We start from the raw sequence: 6060 nt of genomic DNA, 5'->3' as shown, positions 1-6060 counted from the left end.
GTGTGTGTGTGTGTGTGTGTGTGTGTGTGTGTGTGTGTGTGTGTGTGAATGCACACTGCACAGGTGCACACGTGGGATGACTCATGCCCATCTATGCATGTGTATATGGAGACCATAAGACATCCTCAAGTGTCAGTCCTTGGATGTCATCCAACATTTTTCTTTTTTTTTTTTACACAAGGTCTAGAAATATTAGGATGGCTATCTAGTGAGCTCCAGGAATCTGCCTGTCTCTGCCTCCCCAGTTTGTACTGCCATTCCTGGCTTGCTTCTTTCTTTCTTTCTTTCTTTCTTTCTTTCTTTCTTTCTTTCTTTCTTTCTTTCTTTCTTTCTTTCTTTCTTTCTCTTTCTAAAAGAAAAAGCTTAAATTCTGAGATTAAACTCAGATCCCCATGCTTATGGGGCAATCACTTTGCCAACTGAGGTATTTCCCCAACCCTAAACTGAAAGCATTTTTAGGCATAAGGGTGCCACTAGTTTGTTTCCTTATCATTGGGATCAGGCACATATCCTCCCAAGTGAAGAGGCCCCGGGCATTTGGGCAAGTCTTTCCTCAATCTACTTTATAAGATTTTTGAGTCAAAGCCAAGGAGGAAGATTTCATGAAGAAAAGAATATTCCAGCCCCTCTAAAAGAGAAGCATAAAGAATTAAAGATCCAGCAGCTGCTATAAGATAACCAATAAATACTCAGAATGCCTCCGACTTTAAAACTCAGCACCATAAAATAGGTTGATCCCTCCATACAAGCAAAGCCCCACTTCTTGCTCTTCTTTACTAAGAAGAGAAAAGACAGGATACGGTGATTTAGGGTAGCCCCCATGAATGTGAGAATTCAGACCCCCCTGTACTTCTAGATGCTCCCTGCTACACCACCCCTCATCCAGGAACCCTTAAAGGCAACACCCCACTTGTTCATGTAGGACTAAGTAAGGGTAAGTCTGTTCTTAGACAGAGCACACCTTAGGTAGCATAAGGAAATTAGGGCCATCTGGGGTAGTAGAAAGAATTTTGTCTCATTTATTTATGAACTATGTGTAAATGACTGAGTCACATTTTCCTCCAACTGGATAAAACAAACATGTTTTAGAGGTTCTGCTAATCCTAAAAATCTAATAACGACAACAGACCTGGAGGGAGAGAGGAAGTCACTGTTCTGTATCCTCTCCTACTACTTAAACTGGAATTCTTACAACTGCTGTTAGGAAAATGGTACAATCATTTTGGAAAAGTTTAGCAGACTCTAAAGTGTAAACACACCGTATTATCCCAAAATTCCACTTCCAACAATTTAACCAAGAGAAATAAACTATGTCTGCCTACATAAAAACCTGTTTACAAATCTGGATATAGTGTTTTGGGCAGTCTGTTTGCACAGTTATTGCTGGCTAGTTTTATGTCAACTTGACATAAGATAGGGTCATCTGGGAAGAAGGAATCTTAACTGGTAAAATATTTCCATCATAATGCCTATAGACAAGTCTGTAGAGCATTTTCTTGATTGATGATTGATGTGGGAGGGCTGAGCTCACAGTAGGTGTTGCCATTCCTGGGCTGGTCATCCTGAATGCTATAAGAAAGCAAGCCAAACAGACCACAAGGAGCAAGCCAGTAAGCAACACCCCTCCATGGACTCTGTTTCACTTCCTGCCTTGACATCCTTTGATAATAGACTGTAATATGGAACTGTAAGCCTGAAATAAACCCTTTCCTCCCTAAGTTGCTTTAGGTCATGGTGCTTTATGATAACAATGGAAACCTTAAGACACCTAGCATGTAGAAAGTCCTGGATTCAATCCTCAGCATCACATAAAACCAAGCATGGTGGCCCATAATTATAATCTCAGAAATATGAAGATGGAGGCAAGAGGATGATCAAAAGTTCAAGGTCATCTTTGGCTACATACTTAAGTTCCAGACCAGCCTGGGCACCATGAGTCCCTATCTCAAGACAAACAAACAACTACACAAATTATAAATATAACCCAATACCAAAAACAATGGGAACGTCCACCAACCAGTAAAAGGGTAAGTGAACTGTGATGCATGAATCTAATGTTGCCCAGGATGTTGGCAGCCTGTGGCTTCTATGCTGCGAAACACCACTGCTGTTGGGGTTGAGCCCAACATATTTGGTTGTTGTTTATTTGCCTTTGGGATAGGTTCTTGCTATGTAGCCCAGGAAATACTTAACACTTGGAATTCTCCCATCTCAATCTCCGTAAATCTAAGATTCCCAGAGTGTACCACTATGCCTGACCTACTTTTTATCTTTTCTAGCACATTTAGTATGCACACTTTTTAACTACTTCAGAGTTGAAGACAAGAATAAGAACCAAAAGCTGCTAGCTGGAGAGTCTAGTAGAGAAGGCAATGAGCTACAGGAAGGGAGGGAGGAGTTGGAGGATGGAAAAAAGAGAGAGAACAGAAGAAAAGCTGTGGTCCTGCTTCAGTTTTTGTAATTATTTAAAAAATAACATTGCAAACGTATTTTGTGCTCATTTCCTCCTAGAGCTGTAACAAATGACAAAAGAGAGGTAAATGTGCTGTGATGGTTTGAATAAGAATGGCCCCTATAGGCTCACATAATTATATGCTTAGTCACAAGGGAATGGAACTGTTTTAAAAGATTAGAAAGTTTAGGAGGTGTGGCCTTGTTGGAGTAGATATGGCCTTGGAGGAAGTATGTCACTGGAAGTGAGTTTTCAGGTTTCAAAAGCCCAGGATAGTCTCTCTCTCTCTCTCTCTCTCTCTCTCTCTCTCTCTCTCTCTGCCAAGACATAGCTCTCACCTACTGCTCCAGCACCAAGCCCTGAATTAAATGTTTTCCTTAATAACAGTTGCCTTGGTCAAGGTGTGTCATCATAGCAATAGAACCCTAACTTTACTTTTATTTTTGTCTATGTGGTATCTCACAATTCTGATTGTCTACATTCTCCTGGAAGACCTAGGGGGGAAAAAACCCATTTCAGCAGTTTTTAGGAGAGTCCTTTGTTTGGAGCCTGCTCCTGTATAAAGGCAGACATGGCTGTCTGAGCCTTTGGCACAGTATATCACTCTGATTCTTCTGCCCACCTTTCACCTTTTATGACCCTGATCCCCAATTGGATAACCTAGGAAATCTCTGCAACTCAAGACTCTTAGTTCAACTCCATCTGCAAATCCCCTTTCTCCATCTATGGTAACAGTCACCAGTCACAGTGCTCTAGGACCAGGATGCAGGCATCTTTACAGGGGCCACTGCTGTGCCTCCCACATTGGACTGGGCACAGTCTAGGCAAGCTGTGCTTCAGAAAGAAGAAAGTCGTTCATCTACTTTCCACTTCTAAGAGGACCTGAGTCCAGTTAGGAATGCCATGATTTCTCATGGCCCAAACAGGCTAAACAAGTCAGGTCACCAAAACAAAGCTATAGATGCCTGACTAAGGATCAGTCAACTCCTTTCACATTTATGGTTGCTCTTGGACAACCAGGAACTCATGAACATGTATGTAATACATACACATGCATGTGTGTGTGTGTGTGTGTATGTGTATGTGTGTGTGTGTGTTTTCTCCCCCTTGTGTGGTTTCACTTGTGAGGATTAATACTTTAAAAATAAGTGAGAGTGAGGCAGTTAGTGACAGAATGTCACTGCTAAGCTGGCCCATTTCTGAGTTCTAATTCAATAATCATCACCTTCCTTTGCCCTTTTTCTAGCTCTCCCTTGGATACTGGCCAAAGTCCTAAGCATGTTTGCCCTGCCACTCTGGACACATACACCCTTTCTCTGAAAATACCCTCTGTCAATACAGTACTGGCTGACCACCGTTACCAAACCCGCCTGTTTTCCTGAGCCCTGACAGACACATCTGTCTCTGTTTCTCATCTCATCTCTTCTGCAGCTGTTGAGGCTGTCAACTTGCTTGCCTCGTTGTTTCTCTCAAACTCTAATGAAAGTATTCTCAAGTTTTAATGAAAGTCATATCAGATAAAGAAACTGCAGGACAGAGAGAGAACCAGGAAGCAGGACTGACCACTCACAGAGTACTAGTTATTTCAGAACTCTGGTTTAAAAAAAAAAAAAAAAAAAGATAAGACTCGGCCCAACAGATCATAGATACTTTCATCATCCCAAATGATTCTCCCATCAATTCTTCAGCAATGTGGGTGAACCCTGCATGTGCCTGCCACCACAGGATCTAGCCAATTCCATAGTATCAAAGAAGCATCAAAGAAAAACTTAGCTTACCCGAAAACCTCATGAAGAGCTGGAGGCTGCGTTCAGCCAGATAAAAACCTGAAGAAGGCGTTCCCTTTGAAACTCAACCTAAGGGAGATAACTGTGAGAGTCGTGCTTCAAGACACATGGGCCGGGCTGATAAAACAGCAGCAATAACAGTCAAAAACATGACCACAGCAAATCCTTCCAGCCAAAAACACGCCCACCTCATCCAGAAGGTCCACCAGTTCTTTTTTTTTCCCCTGCAGCTTCGAATTTTCATTCCTCCCCCATCACAGTCCTCAGACATGCCCAGTGGTTAGGGGCCTGTCTTCACAGGGTCCCATTGGTGATCCTAAAATGCAAACCAGATGGAGAGCATGCTGGTTTGTGCTCTGCTGCCCAGGATGAGGCCTGCATCATCGTAGAACTCTCCGATTTACCTGACGTGGGTGAGATGCCCTACTCTTGCTCTCCCTGGCAGTAAGAGAACCTTTCACTACAAGGTCTCAGCTAGGACAGGTTTCTTTAGCCCCGGTGCTGGCCCCATACATGACTATCTAACCTGATCAGCATGACAAACCAAGGCTTTGCCATTGGTAGAGACAGAAACAGCCTTGGCTCCCAAGATAGATTTTGCATCTGGATAAACAACTCATTAATAAATATCAGATCATTGGGGGGGGGGTAATGTTTACCCAACATGAGTGAGGCCTTGGGTTTGATCCTCAGCATGCACAGACACATGCACACACACGCACACACACGCAATGACATCCTGCACTCAGGAGAAGTTTCATGACTTTGTCTTCACAGTGAGTTCTTCAGTATGGCACCAGAAGCCTATGCAACAAAAACAAAAACAGGCAAGTGAATCTGCGTCAGAATTAAAACCTCCTACATCACAACAAAACAACTACAGAATAGGGAAAAAAAAAATCTGCTCACCTAAAATCTGAGAAGGGGCTAATACTCAAAAAGTGTGAAGAATTCTAATAATTTAACTACAGAGTAAATAAACAAAAACAGGCATGCTTTTAGGATGGACAATATTATGCAGAAACGCCTTCCCATTAAAGAAACACAAATGGCCAGTGGGTGAGTGTGAAAACTCAGCATCAGTGCTGGGCCCAGTGGCACACGTCTGCACAGCACTCAGGGAGGCAGAGGCAAGTGGATCTCTGTGAGTTAAAGCACAGCCTCTTCCACAAAGTGAGGCCAGGACAGCCAAGGCTACTCAGAGAAACCCTGCCTCGGAAAAAAAAAAAAAAGAGAGAGAAAAGACAATTTTAGCATCACTGATCATGGTGAAAATGTGAATCAAGACCATGTTGAGAGGACACCTCACAGCTATTAGGATGAGTACTGTAAAACAACCATAGAGACGGAGAGCAGGAAATAGCAGTTATAGGAAGGATATAGTCACAGTCCTTCTGTACTGTGGATAATAATGCAGGCACAAGGACAGAGGTGCCTCGAGCACTTGAGAACAGCACCGGGGGGATGGTTCAGTGGGTATGGGTATCTGCTATGCAAGTAGGAGGACTGAAGTCCACATTCCAGTACCCACAGTTTTAAAAGCCAGGCGGAGCTACGTGCACACCGGTAACCCCGTTGCTGTGGGCGATGGAGATAGGAGGATCCTGAAACTTGCTGGCTGCCAGTCTAGCTCCAGTCTCAGTGAAAGGACCCGTCTCAAAGAAATGATCGAAGCACGATAGGTCAGAATAGCTGATGTCCTCCTCTGACCTCCGCCTGTATGGGCACGGGCATGAACACCAGTATAGGTACATGCATGTGCTATACACACATTTAACACACACACACACACACACACACACACACACACACACACACACA

The 6060-nt window shown here is 43.3% G+C and overlaps 1 long non-coding RNA gene across 5 annotated transcripts in view; it reads right to left on the bottom strand.

The window, feature by feature from the left end:
- Positions 1 to 6060, bottom strand: part of LOC129692182 (uncharacterized) — an 81687-nt gene that overhangs the window by 29614 nt on the left and 46013 nt on the right. For 2 of the 5 annotated variants that reach the window (XR_008722654.1, XR_008722653.1), the window contains exon 5: positions 4231 to 5955. This is a non-coding gene — a long non-coding RNA (uncharacterized LOC129692182). The remainder of the gene's footprint in view (positions 1 to 4230; positions 5956 to 6060) is intronic. The other 3 variants (XR_008722656.1, XR_008722657.1, XR_008722655.1) reach the window with 3 other exon arrangements.

The sequence above is a fragment of the Psammomys obesus genome, unplaced genomic scaffold (genome assembly GCF_907164565.1).
Source record: "Psammomys obesus unplaced genomic scaffold, mPsaObe1.curated_primary_1811, whole genome shotgun sequence".
NCBI lineage: Eukaryota > Metazoa > Chordata > Mammalia > Rodentia > Muridae > Psammomys > Psammomys obesus.
The sequence above is the reverse complement of the archived record's forward strand: the minus strand, read 5'-3'. Positions and strand labels throughout refer to the sequence as shown.